Here is an 18,092-nt window from a genome sequence, read left to right on the forward strand (position 1 = left end):
GCTATCATGATTTTGCCTTGCTAGCTGGAAGCTCTGGGATGCAGAGTGGCACCTCCCCACTGTGAGTCAGTGCGGGGGTCTTTTTTGCACACTCTGCGTGGTTTTTTGTAGATTTTTGTGCTGACCGCAAAGATACCTTTTCTATCCTCAATCTGTTTAGTTAAGTCTGGCCTCCTTTGCTGAAACCTGTTTCATTCCTGTGTTTGTGACTTCCATCTTAACTCACAGTCAATATGTGTCGGGGGCTGCCTATTTCTTTGGGGAATTTCTCTGAGGCAAGTTAGGCTTAATTTTCTATCTTTAGGGGTAGTTAGCTCTTAGGCTGTGAAGAGGCGTCTAGGCAGAGTCAGGTACGCTCCACGGCTATTTCTAGTGTGTTGTGATAGGATTAGTGGTTGCGGTCAGCAGAGCTCCCACTTCCCAGAGCTTGTCCTGTATTACTAGTTTGCTCATCAGGTCATTCCGGGTGCTTCTAACCACCAGGTCATCATAACAAGGAACTAAAAACACACAGGCACTAGAAGGTCGGCACTGATTTCCACCTGCAAAGGGAACTCTGGATGTGCCTTCAGACCGGCCGGTCTCAGCCAGCCCTGTTAGCAGTGCTCTGGATTGTGGATCCTGAAGCTTTCAGTAAAGAGGTAAAGAGACTGCAACCCTGTGTCCTCGTTATTCATCGCACCTTGCACCACACACCATCATCACACCTTTCATTGGATGCCCCTTAGCAGGGTCACGGACCGGGTTTAGCCACCGTGACGACCCCAGGACCAAGACAGAGAGGCCCGGTACCGAGTACCCTGTGGCCCTGCGTTTGGGGGCGCTCCACAACCCTAATTCTAACCCAATCCTAACCTTAGCTCTGACCCCAACCCCAACCCTAGCCCCAACCCTAAACCTAGCTTTAATCCTAACCCTAGCCCCAATCCTAACCATAATGGAAAAATGGAAAAAAATATATATATTTTTTCATTTTATTATTTTTACCTAACTAAGGGGGTGAGAAAAGAGGGGTTTGATTTACTATTTTTTATTTTGATTACTGTGATAGGGTCTATCACAGTGACCAAAATGAAGCAATAGGAAAAATCTCCTATTGTTGCCGGGTCCTAGCCAGCAGATCTCAGAGGGCATACTGCGCATGCGCCCGCCATTTTCTTCCTGGAAGAAGACGCCGAGGGCAGAAGGACAAAGATACTGGAGGCACCGAGAGGAGGGAGGCTCAGGGGACACCATTTCTCTCTCCTTCTGTAGATATAGCCGAGACCCCGCAGATTTTCAAATGCTGGGGGGCTCTATACCCTTATTTCTCAGCACCATTTAAAAGGGGCGCTGAGGATTAAGTACCTCTAACTGATGCCGTTAAAAGGCGTATCGGTGGTCATTAGGGGGTTAATAATATGTAGTTTATCTTAACAGTTTTCTCTTGTTTATTTTGTCACTCTGTAGTATAGAAGCCATCTTAGGACAAGTCTGTATGTCTCAAATAAACTCTGGCTTCTTCCACAAATGTCTGATTGCTGTTACTTCTGCTGAAGTCGGACAAATCTATAACACCCCATTCTCTGGATTAGTGAGGGTCTCAGCAGTCAGTTCCCCAGCGATCATATATTTTTCACCCATCTTGTTTAATTCTCTTCAGATTGAATAGATCTTGGAAAATACAGGTCAACTTAGGACAGCATTACTGACCAAGATTTACTGCATGTGACATTCTGCCTGAAGTGCTTTGCTGACATAGCTCATGCCATTGTCCAGAGGAAAATATTCTAATACCAAAAGTGATAATCATCCAGAATGTTCCATAGGGCAATAGGTCACCTCCTAATTTTGTCTGTTTTTCCTTAGTGATTTTGGATAATGAATAAAAATGCCAACACTACACAGCTGCGCGCCACAAATAATACTGTATAACTATCCCAAAAAAGATTGTAGAGCAGAATGTGGTGGAGATAAAAAGCTCATATACACCCACCGCAAACAGCTATGGCAACGCACTCACAGAAATATAAAGACATTTAAGTAGATATTATTCACAAATCACAGTGCTTGTTTGAGTAAAATCACTTCTCATCTAGTTTTGTCTTCATTTACTAAGAGGTTACTTCTTACTTAATGAAAATCGGCCCTTGGATCCAGCAGACAAGCACCAATCCCACAGAGAAATAGCACAACCATGCGTGAGCAAGTTATCGGAGACAGAGTAAATTATCTTTGGCGGTATCAATGTACAAAAAGCAATTTCAATGTCTGTGGTGATGTACGCGCTATGTCCTCAGATCAGCAGCTGCTTCACATAAGAGTTCTGCTCATTGAATACTCTACATATTTACAGCTCAACCATGTAAGCATGTGAATCTAGTGAGCAGTGGAGGTGAGACTGATAAAGGTTAATTAGAGATGTAAATGAGTGAAATGAGGGAAGTGTTGTAATCTGTATAATGTCGGAACTACAGACACTATTGAAATTGAATTTCTACCAACTGCATAAGGAAAGCATCTTCACTCAATGGTCCCCTAAGCTGTCATACTGTAAAATGAAAAATCAGTATCCCTCGTGATGGAGCCATGGCTACTGACCTGTAGAGAGTATCAGGATTTTTGTATGTCTTGATGTCTTGGCTGCATCACTGGCACATATTGCAAAGGTACATAACTTCTTTTATAGTTAACAACCATCCTTCATCTAGTATTCACAGCTAAAGGGGAAGAATGGTGATAAGACTAACCCACATTGTTTGATTATCTAATCTATTTCCATATTTTTCCTTCTCTATTTTTCAAGTCAACAAACTTGCTGGCCTCGACAATGTGTAATCAGCATATCAGCAAACACCATTGTTTTATGACACTGTATGGAACAAGAGCCAACAATTTAGACTTTTGCCAACTGAAGAAAAAGTGCATAAATTCAGAAGTCAACATATAGATAACAGTCTATTCTTCCTGGCTTGCTGAAAATAGATGTATGGTTAATTAGGATTCAATTATGTGTCCTCACAACATAAAATCCATATAGTATCCTCCATTCCCAGCCAATAATATTTATTTGTAGCTAAGGAGTGGATCCCCAGATTCAGTATTACTGAAGAGCCCTTGGTACCCCAGTCTAACACTGTTTCTCCTCCTGAACTGATCTTTAATTTTCAATATTCTCAATTTATGGATAAAATCTCACTTTAGTGAATACAGATTTTTCTATTACTGAGATAGGAGATGATAACAATCTATGGATGACTGTAAGGGTACTGTCACACTCTGCAACTTTCCAACGATCACGACCAGCGATACGACCTGGCCGTGATCGTTGGAAAGTTGTTGTGTGGTCGCTGGAGAGCTGTCACACAGACCGCTCTCCAGCGACCAATGATGCCGAAGGCCCCGGGTAACCAGGGTAAACATCGGGTTACTAAGCGCAGGGCCGCGCTTAGTAACCCGATGTTTACCCTGGTTACCATCGTAAAAGTAAAAAAAAAAAAACAGTACATACTCACATTCCGGTGTCCGTCAGGTCCCTTGCAGTCTGCTTCCCGCTCTGACTGAGTGCCGCCGTAAAGTGAAAGCAGATCACAGCGGTGACGTCACAGCTGTGCTCTGCTCTTACTTTACGGCCGGCAGTCAGTCAGAGCGGGAAGCAGACTGCAAGGGACCTGATGGACACCGGAATGTGAGTATGTATGGTTTTTTTTTTTTTTACTTTTACGATGGTAACCAGGGTAAACATCGTGTTACTAAGCGCGGCCCTGCGCTTAGTAACCCGATGTTTACCCTGGTTACAAGCGAACGCATCGTTGGATCGGTGTCACACACACCGATCCAACGATGACAGCGGGAGATCCAGCGACGAAAGAAAGTTCCAAACGATCTGCTACGACGTACGATTCTCAGCAGGGTCCCTGATCGCTGCTGCGTGTCAGACACAGCGATATCGTATGGATATCGCTGGAACGTCACGGATCGTACCGTCGTAGCGACAAAAGTGCCACTGTGTGACAGTACCCTAAGGGTGCAGTCAGAAGGCCGTATAACACAGACGACGATCGCATCGCAATGCTTGGGCTGGTAGTCGGCTCTCCTGACCTGAGCATGACAGCTTCATGTATTTCTATGCAGCTGTCAGACTTGGGTCAGGAGAGCTGATGGCCAGTTCGAGCATTGCAATGCAATCGTCGTTCATGTTATTCGACCTCCTGACTACGCCTTAACCGTCATTTTATTGGAACTTGCAGGAGAATGTCTGTCTGCCTCTAGTTCCTCTATCCACCAATATAATTTTAAGAGCACCATATGTCATTTAAGTAATTTGAAAATCTGTTTTGACTAAAAACATATTTTAACCATGGAATGAGAGCGAAAGATCAATCCTGTAGGAGAAATAAGCTTATTTCTCTTATAGAATATATCACCAAGTTGCTTATTTTCCTGTGTATTATCGATTTATAAAATGAAAATAAAAACAACAATTATTCTTTAAAGGATTGTCCCATCAAGACAATTTCCATCTATATGCTTTATCAATCTGCATTGATTTCATAAAGGGGTATAGGTTTTTGCAAACTTATGTATGAGACAGGGTGGAAAGCCAATATGTTAATTCTGTTTCTGGTATTGCGGGCAATTTAAGCAATAATTTTTCCTAAAAATTTATGTCCAAAAATTGACATATAATGTCAAATAATGCTTCCATACAGTGCCTGTTGTATTCAGCCATTTAGAGCAGAAATAATACTATTGTTTAATGAGTGAGTAGCAGTAGACTCAATCTTGATAATTGATTCAAGGTCACATTCAGCAAAAGAAGAAATTGTCGTGGGTGGCATCCTCTGTTCAGTATATAAAATACAGGTGCATCTCACAAAATTAGAATATCATCAAAAAGTTAATGTATTTCAGTTCTTCAATATAAAAAATGAAACTCATACATTAGATAGTCATTACAAATAGAGTGATGCATTTCAAGTGTTTATTTCTGTTAATGTTAATGATTATGCCTTACAGCCAATGAAAACCCAAAAGTCATTATCTCAGTAAATTAGAATACTTTATAACACCAGCTTGAAAAAATTATTTTAAAATCTGAAATGTTGGCCTACTGAAATGTATGTTCAGTAAGTGCACTCAATACTTGGTCGGGGCTCCTTTTGCATCAGTTACTGCATCAATGCGGCGTGGCATGGAGGCAATTGGTCTGTGGCACTGCTGAGATGTTATGGTAGACCAGGTTGCTTTGATAGCAGCCTTCAGCTCGTCTGCAATGTTGGGTCTGATGTCTTTCATCTTTCATCTTGACAATACCCCATAGATTATTGGGTTAGAGTCAGACAAGTTTGCTGGCCAATCAAACACAGTGATACTGTTGTATTTAAACCAAGAATTAGTACTTTTGGCAGTGTGGACATGTGACAAGTCCTGCTGGAGAATGAATTTTCCATCTCCAAAAAGCTTGAAATCAATGCCCCAGAGTCTGGAGGAAGAATGGAGAGGCAGACAATCCAAGCTGCTTGAAGTCTAGTGTGAAGTTTCCACAATAAGTGATGATTTGGGGAGCTATGTCATCTGCTGGTATAGGTGCACTGTGTTTTATCAAGACCAAAGTCAGCACAGCTGTCTACCAGGAAATTTTAGAGCATTTCATGCTTCCCTCTTCAGACAACCTTTTTGGAGATGGAAATTTCGTTCTCCAGCAAGACTTGGCACCTGTGCACACTGCCAAAACTACCAATACCTAGTTTAAAAACAACAGTATCACTGTGCTTGATTGGCCAGCAAACTCACCTGACCTTAACCCCATAGATAGTATATGGGGTATTTCAAAGAGGAAGATGAGAGACACTAGACCCCACAATGCAGACAAGCTGAATGTTGCTATCAAAGCAACCTGAGCTTTCATAACACCTCAGCGGTGCCACAGGCTGATTGCTTACATGCCACAATGCACCCATGCAGTAATTTATGCCAAAGGAGTCCCGATCAAGTACTGAGTGCATTTGCTGAATATACATTTTTGTATTTTAAAATATTTTTTTCATGCTGGTGTTAAAAAGTATTCTAATTTACTGAGATAATGACTTTTGGGTTTTCATTGGCTGTAAGTCATAATCATCAACATTAACAGAAATAAACACTTACAATACATCACTCTGTAATGACTCTATCTAATATATGAGTTTCACTTTTTGTATTGAAGAACTGAAATAAATTAACTTTTTGATGATATTCTAATTTTGTGAGATGCACCTGTATGTACATAAATGAAATATATGTGTGTGGTTTTATGTATCAATTCTTGTGTCTAAACCAAATATATTTCTAAGTATTCAGTGCAAGATGCTAAACATGAAACAAAAAATGTGCATATCCAATGAGGTGAAATGGAGGATGCTGTCTGTGAAGACTATGGGGGTATTTAATGGCAACTTACAATCCTCATTCAATATGTGTGGCTGTAACAGGACACATGGCTCAGCAGGTGGTCCAGACCCACCAGCTAGTATCCAAGCACATACAGGATGACCACCTGTGGAGCCTACACTGCGTGACTGGTTCATTCAAACTTCTTCCAGTAATGCAGGATTTCAAAAAGAGTTATAAAGAGAATATAAAGTTATCATATGTCCTAGCCCACACCGGTTACAATTTCGAGATCTCTGGAATGGGCTGAAGGTCTTGATCCATTCTAGCACCCCAGGGTGGGGAGATACACAGAACAACCAGTAGACGCCAGATAACAAAGCCATGTTTGGTCCCAAAGCATAAAGGAAGCCCAGCCGGATCCACTGGTGCCAGAACCGCCGCCCTATTACATTCTGTTGGGAAGTTATGATCATTCATCATTTTGGGGAGTTTTAGCTACAAACCCTCAGGGGACTTTTTTTGGGTGGAAGAGGGAGTAACCGACAAAAGGGTTAAATGCTTGTGCAAGGCCATGTGCTTGTTCTCTCACTTTGACACGCTTGCTGTTCACTTCTAAAGGGGGGGCACTAGCTGTTCTAGTCCATAGTGATGCCATTCGACAAGAAGAATGCCCCTGCATTTTTTCAGCTGTCAACATGCTGCTGTCAGGACTCTGAACATTTTTTACCTTTTGTGCATTACTGCCCTTTTCCAAGATGGCGTATTTGGTCTCATGTGCACTGTGTCTTCCTGCTATAAAACTCCACCCCAGCCTTCAGTCTGTGCTAGAGTATTCTGCCTTGCATCCAGCTCCTGACCTCTGATTACTCCCTGGCTATATACCTGCTCCTGTGAACCTATGTGGTGATCCTGCTACTCTGCTCTGAGTTCCTGCTCCATACACCAGTTTCCAGTAATCCTCCTTCATTTGCTGCTCGTGTTTACTTCCATCTCACTGCTGGACATTTAAGCTGTTTCTGCTCTGCAAAAACCTGAGACTATTAACCAGGCCTCCCTGGTTAAGCTAAGATATGATTTGAACTGCCTTATAAGCTTATCTATCTGTGTTTGGAGAAAGACAAGGATTTATTTGTGTCAAGTATCCTCAAGAATAACTGTGCTTCATAGACTTTCTGCTTGATTGCATTTTCCTCTGAAGTTTCCTATAGACTGCTATGCTACATTTAATATTTACACCAAGCGTTGTGGACTTGAGTTTCTCTCTGCACCTGTTTGAATCACCGTGTGTTAATATACACTTTACCACTTATAAAACTGTGTCCTGTAGTTGTCTTGTTTCATGCAAAGAGTCTCCTGAGTTATCCCCTATAATTATTACAGGATACTCTAGCCATAAAAAAAGGAGACTGCTGGAACAATGACTGAAGAGAGCAGATTAGAGCAGGTGTTTTCCATAATTAGATCACTGCAGAAAGATGTGGAAGGTCTGCAAAAGAAGTTTGGAAGCTTTGAGCACAATCAACACGTGTTTGGACAAACTTTGCAGGACTTAAGCAATCGCATGGCAGCCCAGGAAAACAAACTTGCTGGCATAGAGTCCCAGTATGGACGGGCTTTTCAGGACATAAGCACGCAAATAGCTGCACAAGTGACTTTACCCTCTGGGCAACCGCCACCAGCTAGCCCACCTAAGTTGCCCCATTCAGATTTAATGGTGATCGTGACAAATTTTGTGGCTTTGTGAATCAATGTATGCTATATTTTGATGTGCATGCTGACCATTTTCCTACTGATAGATCCAAAGTATTTTGTGTAATAATGCTACTGACCTCACGAGCGCTCGCCTGGGCAAATCCGATGATTGAGTCTCGTGACCCATGGTTAAATAACTTGGATGATTTCTTGGCCGCTATGGCATTAATGTTTGATGACCCTAATCACCGTGCAACCGCTGAATCTGCTTTGTTGTCTTTACGCCAGGCTAAACATTCTGTTATTGAGTATGCCACTGAATTCAGGAGATTAGCGGTAGATACCAATTGGGACAGTTATGCACAATTGCCTATTTTTAAAAAGGGGTCTGTCTGTATTATAAAAGATGAACTTGCTCGCTCTGAGTCACCACAAGAGCTAGAGACATTTATACAGCATTGTGTGCGCATAGACATTCGCCTTACTGAGCGTAGGCAGGAGAAATTTGCTGCATATAACCGTATTACTAACTTTTCCCTTCCTTCCAAAGAGCCTGCAGGTAAAACCTCTGCTGCATACACCAATTTCCAGTAATCCTCCTTCATTTGCTGCTCGTGTTTACTTCCATCTCACTTGCTGGACATGTAAGCTGTTTATGCTCTGCAAAAACCTGAGACTATTAACCAGGCCTCCCTGGTTGAGCTAAGATATGATTTGAACTGCCTTATAAGCTTATCTATCTGTGTTTGGAGTAAGACAAGGACTTATTCGTGTCAAGTATCCTCAATAATAACTGTGCTTCATAGACTTTCTGCTTGATTGCATTTTCCTCTGAAGTTTCCTATAGACTGCTAAGCTACGTTTAATATTTACACCAAGTGTTGTGGACTTGAGTTTCTCTCTGCACCTGTTTGAATCACCGTGTGTTAATATACACTTTACCACTTATAAAATTGTGTCCTGTAGTTGTCTTGTTCCATGCAAAGAGTCTCCTGAGTTATCCCCTATAATTATTACAGCTGCTCAAGATAAAACTGTGCCAAGTTTCCCTCACGTTTCCCCAGGGGGTCTCACTGGTACAAGTGAGAAGACAACATATGATTACTCCGATATACTAGTGATGTCAGGTGGAGTCGTGAGGTGCGGGTTCTTCACATATCATGGCAGCGGTGGGATTCCACTTAATCTCTCTGGTGTCGTGTGGTGGCAGGAGTGGAATTCTGCATGATCACTCCGCTGTAATACTTCACACCATCCATTAGCTATAATACAAATGTTTATGGTTATTCCCATAACAAGCTATCACCATTCCAAAGATCCAACTTTCCAAATTGCTGAGGGTCCCAATGGTCGCACTAGCGGTGATCTGCAAGTTATCTTATATATACTGTATGTACATATGTATCTACTGTATATCTATCTATCTATCTATCTATCTCTGTAAATCTATCTATCTATCTATCTATCTATCTATCTATCTATCTATATATGGAAAAAGTGCTGACTGGACGGAGAACAGCATGAGAAAGACCCCTGAAAGAATCTCTGACTTCCTGATGCTGCTGAGAATAATTGTGTCACATTTTTACTCCACATTAAGAACTGACAACAAAACATTCAAAATCAATGAGAAACTGGAGTTTACAGGGAAAAAATGTTAAGAAACCTTTCCTCCTGTATAATGACTTGTATTTAAGACAAAATTTTAAAATGATTTGAAAAAATAATAATTTTAGTAAACCAACATTTTAATTTGTTTTAAAACATTGGAAATGTCAGTGTAATTTATGAAGGAAGCAAGAACTGCCAAACATTTCATAGAAGAAGGACTCAGATATACCCTGTATTATACATAAAGGAGGGCTTCATACACATCCTGTTCAAATTGTTATGTAGTGGTTCTCCAAGACTCATAAAGGCTATGCACTAAGTGCAAAGCCTGCCAAAAAGCAGGGTCATCCATACACCCTTAGGCTACTTTCACACTTCCATCTTCTGGGCTCCGTTGCAATCCGTCGTTATGGGCAAAAAATGGATCCTGCAAATGTGCTTGCAGGATGCGTTTTTTGCCCATAGACTTGTATTAGCTACGGATTGCGACGGATGGGCAGACATCGCATCCGTCGTGCGAAAGATCCGTCGTGTTTTGGCGGACGCGTAGCACAAAAAAGTTGAATGTAACTTTTTTTGTGCGACGTGTCTGCCATTTCCGACCGCGCATGAATGGCCGGAACTCCGCCCCCTCCTCCCCGCTCATCACAATGGGCAGCGGATGCATTGTAAAACTGCATCCGCTGCCCACGTTGTGCTAAATTTAGCACAACGTCCGTCGGTACGTCGGGCCAATGGTTTGCAACGGAAGTGTGAAAGTAGCCTTAAAAGCACCAAGTGGAGTGCCTCATAAAAAAAATTAAGAAATAACCGTTGTGGCACTTCTACACTCATAAAAGCTTTGCACACAGTTCAAAGCCAGGAATAAATTATAAGGATGGTCATCCAGTCACCCATAGGTCATTGAAGGAAACAACTGGTGTGCCTCATGTACAGTGCCTTGCGAAAGTATTCGGCCCCTTGGAACTTTTCAACCTTTTCCCACATATCATGCTTCAAACATAAAGATACCAAATGTAATTTTTTGGTGAAGAATCAACAAGTGGAACACAATTGTGAAGTTGAACGAAATTTATTGGTTATTTTAAATTTTTTGGGAAATTCAAAAACTGAAAAGTGGGGTGTGCAATATTATTTGGCACCTTTACTTTCAGTGCAGCAAACTCACTCCAGAAGTTCATTGTGGATCTCTGAATGATCCAATGTTGTCCTAAATGCCTAATGATGATACATATAATCCGCCTGTATGTAATCAAGTCTCTGTATAAATGCACCTGCTCTGTGATAGTCTCAGGGCTCTGCTTGAAGCACAGAGAGCATCATAAAGACCAAGGAACACAACAGGCAGGTCCTTGATACTGTTGTGGAGAAGTTTAAAGCCAGATTTGGATACAAAATGATTTCCTAAACTTTAAACATCCCAAGGTGCACTGTGCAAGCAATCATATTGAAATGGAAGAAATTCACAAGTGTCCGTGCTCTGCGGAATAGTTGGCCACCATCTCCCTCTATTCACCCCACTGCCTCTTCCTGCCTATTTCTGTGCTGCCGATCCCTCCCCCTCTGTGCTGTTGGCCTAACTCTGTATGCCAGCTTCCCAGGTTGGGTCATTGACTTTGTCATCTACCACCTCGCCTTCCATCGCTGCACCCTGGTCCTCCTGACTTGCTGACTTAACAACCTGACTTATTGCCAACTGTGTCTCATAATCATCTTCCTCCTTAGACAAAAGGTATCATTGCACACCATCATCTTCTTGTGACCGTGGCTCCTCTACGTTTTGTGCATAACTAAACAGGATCTCCTTCGGTCCCTCTTGGAACATGCAGGGTGAGAGGCCACAATCAATAGATTATGTTTCACAAGCTTTCTGGAGTGACCTAGTGTGGGATCACTGTTCTTCTAGGACTCAACATGTTGGAAGGAAGGAGGATCAGAGTGAGGATTAAGTGACCCAGACTGTCAGCTGGTGAGGCTGAACCATGTGGAAGACTGTGTGGGGCTGCCAAGCATGCTGGAAGCATTATCTGCTATATAACCGACCACCTGTTTGCAGCAGTGTGGCTTCAGACGTGGTGTTTTTTTTTAGTTTTGTATACCACGGTAATGTAACACTAAGCAGTTGTGTTAAAGTTTATGGATGAACAATTGTATCCAGAAAACAATTTTGAATGCTTTTTTTTTTAGTTTTATATACAGTAGCTCCGTAATGTAACAATAATCATGTTAAACTGCATGGATTACTAATTGAATGCAGAAAAAATAGTTAATTTTTTTTTTAGTTCTTTATTCCATCGTAATGTAACACTAAGTAGTGCATTGAAGACTATGGATGACTAATTGAATCCTGAAAAAAATGAACTTTTTTGGAGTTTTATATACCAATGCAATATAATACTGACCACTAGTGTTGAGCATTCCGATACCGCAAGTATCGGGTATCGGCCGATACTTGCGGGTATCGGAATTCCGATACCGAGATCCGATACTTTTGTGGTATCGGGAATCGGTATCGGGATTAATATCAATGTGTAAAATAAAGAATTAAAATAAAAAATAGGGATATACTCACCTCTCCGGCGGCTCCTGGACTTTACCGCCGTAACCGGGAGCCATTGTACCTAAGAATGCGCGCTTGAAGGGCTTTAGATGAGGTCACTGCGCTCTGATTGGTCCGTAGCGGTCGCGTGACCGCTACGCGACCAATCACAAAGCAGTGACGTCACCTAAGGTCTTTCAAGCGCTTGAAATACCTTAGAAGACGTCACTGCTTTGTGATTGGTCGCGTAGCGGTCACGCGACCGCTACGTGACCAATCAGAAGCTGCGGACGTCTTCTAAGGTATTTCAAGCGCTTGAAAGACCTTAGGTGACGTCACTGCTTTGTGATTGGTCGCGTAGCGGTCACGTGACCGCTACGGACCAATCAGAGCGCAGTGACCTCATCTAAGGCCCTTCAAGCGGGCATTCTTAGGTACAACGGCTCCCGGTTACGACGGTAAAGTCCAGGCTGCGTCGGAGGGTGAGTATATCCCTATTTTTAATTTTAATTCTTTCTTTTACACATTGATATGGATCCCAGGGCCTGAAGGAGAGTTTCCTCTCCTTCAGACCCTGGGAACCATACAGGATACCGTCCGATACTTGGTGTCCCATTGACTCGTATTGGTATCGGGTATCAGTATCGGATTAGATCCGATACTTTGCCGGTATCGGCCGATACTTTCCGATACCGATACTTTCAAGTATCGGATGGTATCGCTCAACACTACTGACCACGTTAAAATGTATCGATGGCTAATTGTATCCAGAAAAAAAAGGAACTTTTTTGAGTTTCATATACCACTGTAATGTAACACTAAGCATGATAAACTGAATAACCAATTGAATCCAGAAAAAAAACTGAACTTTTTTATCTTTATATGCCACCGTAATGAAACACTAACCACGTTCAACTGTACAGATGCCTAATTGAATCCAGAAAAAATGTGAACTTTTTTGAGTTTTATAACCCTCCATAATGTAACACTAATCATATTAAACAGTATGGATGACTAATTGATGCCAGAGAAAATATTTGAACTTTTTTTGAGTTTTATATACTACCATTATGTGACATTAACCACGTTAAACTGTATGGATGACTAATTGAATCAAGAAAAAAACTAAAAATCTTTTTTTTTAATTTTATATACCACCGTAATGTAGCACTAAGCACATTAAACTCTATGGATGACTAGTTCAATCCAGAAAAATGTTTAACTTTTTTTAGTTTTATATACCACCGTAATGTAACAGTAACTGAGTTAAACTGTATGGGTGACTACTTGAATCCAGAGGAAATTTTGGAACTTTTTCTTGTTTTATATGCTAAGCATGTTAAATTTTATGGGTGACTAATTCAAGCCAGTAAAAAATATTATAACTTTTTTCTAAGTTTTATATAACATCGTAATGTAAAGTTAAGTATGTTAAACTGTATGAATGTCTATATATTCAATTTTTTCAGTCCTCAAAAAAAAGAATGTGGTCATGTGCAGCAGCTATATATTTAGCAACAGGCTGCAAAGCACTAACCCTACCTAGAGTCTGTATTCTTCCACTTTCCCTGCTCCTACAACTGTCCCTGGGCTAAATGCAGAAGATATCTGATATAAACAGCAAATCACAGGATTAGTCCTTAGAATGACTTTTAATATGATGGTTCAGCATCAGCAACAGTATCAACACTTCAGGACTCTTATTAATCTGTGCACACACAGGCCTGGACAAGCACTCTCTCCCACCAATAAGAACTGTCCATGAACTGTGCAATAGCATCAGTGTGCCAAGCGTGGTGGCGCCTGCCCTTTTATTATCTTTGTTCAGGCAATGTGGCCAGCCAATCACAGTAATGTCACTACCAAGATGGCTACGGCATTACAGTGACTGGCAGGCAATCCCTGCATGTTTATTGGCTGTGTAGGGAATCCAAGCTTCAAATCTGAGCACCAGTCAATGCTCACTGAGTGCCGAGCACACCTGAGCACCCAGAGTGATATTCGTGTATCACCAAGTACGTGCACTCATCCCTAATTATTAGCCATCTGTCACGACAAAAAATGGACACTGGTTGGGAGAACAAATCAGGCTCACTCAATAAATTAAATGGATACAGCATGGGCTAACTTTGAATACTGTGTTCGGGTATTACAATGTAACCTTCTGACAAAACACTCAGTACGGAGCATTAACATAATATAAATGTGCTCTTAGCAAAAGTCAAGAAAAGATAAGAGTGGAAACATTTATGTATATGAAGACAAGTAACCTGATATACTTTCTGACACATGAGATATCATCCACCAACTTAATATATTAAATTTACAGTATTTTTTCTGTGAATATGGGCCAAAAAAAAGAAATCCTTTATATTTAAATCTGCAAATTCCCGCATTGAACTCTGCTTACTCTTCCTTGAGGAGAGTTCAAAAGATGCACCCCAGCAGCTACAATGGTGGCACACTGAGCCGAATCCCCGCTTCTACAAAACAATAAAAGATCAAAGAACATTTATTCAATTACTAAGAATTTGTAGGTTATATTCTACCACAGTATACTTTAAATTCATGAGATTTATTTTATTTATGCTCTTCATGCTCTAATCCTCATCTTTTTATTTTCATATCTCCTCTTCAGCAAAAAATAATTTGGTTTAAATCTAACTCCTTATACAAAAGCAGAGTTCACCTGTCAATCCTAGCAGCAGATTTGGATTTTCAGTTGTGTCTATAGAAATATGTGGAATACATTTTAAACTAAATCTATATACCAGTTACTAATTCTTCAACTTTTCAGCCTGAGCTTCAAGTTCATGTAGTTAAAAAATAATAAATTGTCAGGTAGTTAACTTTATGTGATTTCAATAAGTAAATTCTCTTACATCAGACCACTAATGCATTTAAATAGTTTCCTGTTCTCTTAAAAAGTGGTTTTATGGGTTTACTTAAATAAAGATTAGAGGGGTTCTAACATTTTTTCTTAAAAAACACAAAAACTGTCTTAGGGTATGTGTCCATGTTCAGGAAACGCTGCGTGTTTGACGCTGTGCAGAGCCGCAGCATCAAACACGTAGTGTCCAGATGTTACAGCATAGTGGGGGGGATTTTATCAAATCCCGTCTCCACTATGCGTGGTAACACGCACCCGGCGGCCCTGCGATTCCGGACATGCTGTGCGTCTTTTAAGATCGTAGCATGTCCGTATACCTTGCGGCGACGCTTCGCCGCCGCAAGGTATATCACAGGGCCCTAAGTGTGGGGTGCGATGAGGCCGGATGTGTGCAATGAACACACCCGGCATCATCGCATCACAGAAGGGGGCAGGGCTTAGGGCGGAGCAGGTTTGCCGCTCCGTCCAAACCGCCGGCCATCCTGAAAGTGGACACATACCCTTAGCCTCGTCTCACACACACATACAAGTCTACTCATGAGGGTGAAACATTGGACTGCACTTGGTCTCATCAGTGTCATCCAAGTGCAGTCCGATTACCATGGACACAGACAGTAGAGGAGATGGAGAAATTACTTTCTCCATCTTCTCCGCACCTGAGCCATGATTTTCTCATGCGATAAAATTGGAGAACAGCGCACTTACACTCGGACCAGACTCTGACAAAGTTTAATCTGAGAGTATTTGCATAATTGGCCCTGATTCTCTTTCATGAGAGAATTGATGGCCGCGTGACCACAAGTGACCACGGCCATACAGGCATATCGGTGTGGCTACAGTCATTGTGTTGGAGTGTGTTTTCAGCCGCTCACAGTGATGCGAGCAGTGCCAGTAGCCGAGTCGTCTTGCCTGTGTGGCCAGATTCACACATTCAGTATTTGGTCAAAATTTTACCTTAGCCTAAGCCAAAACCAGGAGTGGATGAAAAATACAGAAGTGGTGGCGTGTTTCTATGATACTTTTCCTCTGATTGCTCCATTCCTGGTTTTGGCTTACAAATACTGAGGTAAAAAACTGAGCAAATACTGAACATGAGAATCTCGCCTATGACTGAAATTTGATGTCTTCCAGAAGTAATAAAGTTAATTTTCTCACAGGAGCTTAACTTTCAGTATGGTGGCCAAGATCCTTTCTAATGCTATTAACCTACAGATTAACCCTATCTGTGTGGCTTAACAGCATTATCCAACATGACAAGTTCCCTGTAAAAAATTTTCCAGATTTTGATTCATTAATCGATTTTCTTAACCCCTTTCTGCCAGCTGACAGAATAGTACGTCAGCTGGCAGAACCCCCACTTTGAGATGGGCTCCGGCGGTGAGCCCACCTCAAAGCTGTGACATGTCAGTTGTTTTGAACAGCTGACATGTGCGCGCAATGAGCGCGAGCAGAATCGCGATCTGCCAGCGCCCATTAACTAGTTAAATGCCGCTGTCAAGCGCTGACAGCGGCTTTTAACTAGCGCTCCCGGCCACACGGCCAGAAGTGCTCAAACCGCTGCCCCGTCACATGATCGGGGTCATCGGTGCATTGCCATAACAACCAGAGGTCTCCTTGAGACCTCTATGGTTGTTGATGGCCAATTGCTTTGAGCGCCACCCTGTGGTTGGCATTCAAAGCAACCCTGCATTTCTGCTACATAGAGGTGATCTGTGCTTCACCTCTATGTAGCAGAGGCGATCGAGTTGTGCATGCTTCTAGCCTCCTAAGGAGGCTATTGAAGCATGCCAAAAAATTTTTAAAAAGTGTTTAAAAATATTAAAAAAAAATATATATATATATATAAAAGTTCAAATCACCCCCCTTTCGCCCGAATCAAAATAAAACACTAAAAAAAAAATCAAACCTACACATATTTGGTATCACCGCGTTCAGAATCACCCGATGTATCAATAAAAACAAAGGATTAACCTGATCACTAAATGACGTAGAGAGAAAAAAAATCAAAATGCCAAAATTAAGTTTTTTTGGTCACCGCAACATTGCATTAAAATGCAATAACGGGCGATCAAAAGAACGTATCTGCACCAAAATGGTATAATTAAAAATGCCAGCTCGGCACGCAAAAAATAAGCACTCACCCGACCCCAGATCACGAAAATTGAAGATGCTACGGGTATCGGAAAATGGCACATTTTTTTTTTTAGCAAACTTTGGAATTTTTTTTTACCACTTAAATAAAAGAGAACCTAGACATGTTTGGTGTCTATGAACTCGTAATGACCTGGAGAATCATAATAGCAGGATAGTCTTAGCATTTGGTGAACCTAGCAAAAAAGCCAAACAAAAAACAAGTGTGAGATTGCACTTTTTTTGCAATTTCATCACACTTGGAATTTTTTTCCCATTTTTTGTTACATGGCATGGTAAAACCAATGGTATTGTTCAAAAGTACATCTTGTCCCGCAAAAAATAAGCCCTCACATGGCCATATTAACTGAAAAATAAAAAAGTTATGGCTCTGGGAAGGAGGAGAGCGAAAAACAAAAACGGAAAAAGCTCCGGGGGTGAAGGGGTTAAGGAATGTCCTTTTTTATCTTCATCAAGTTTCGATGACTTCCGTGTCTACAGTGTCCAAAGAATATTTTCAGTAAAAAATATATATTTTGTTACGTTATCTAATTTGTCATTATACCAGTTCAGAACAATCCTGTGCCATTTAGGAAAAGTGAATACACTAATGTATACTTTTAAACTTGTGAACCTATGGGTGAGGGATAGCAGAAAGCTTAACTTATGCATTGTTTAACCTTGGGAGAATGTGGGTTCTGGTTGGCCATAAACTGGATCAAATACTTTTTTATATTTGTTTATCATCTTGCACCATACATCTTGGGATATGTTGGAAGTAGAAACAAGTTACAGCCTAACACAACTGTATAATGAAAAGATTTATGATACAATGTACACATTTATTTATTACATTGTAACTGTACACTGATGATC

At 41.2% G+C, this 18,092-nt stretch overlaps 1 protein-coding gene across 3 annotated transcripts in view; it reads left to right on the top strand.

The window, feature by feature from the left end:
- UNC5A (unc-5 netrin receptor A) overlaps positions 1-18,092 on the top strand; it is a 650,811-nt gene that overhangs the window by 380,544 nt on the left and 252,175 nt on the right. The window lies entirely within an intron of this gene.

Source organism: Ranitomeya variabilis, chromosome 5 (assembly GCF_051348905.1).
Source record: "Ranitomeya variabilis isolate aRanVar5 chromosome 5, aRanVar5.hap1, whole genome shotgun sequence".
Taxonomy (NCBI): Eukaryota; Metazoa; Chordata; class Amphibia; order Anura; family Dendrobatidae; genus Ranitomeya; species Ranitomeya variabilis.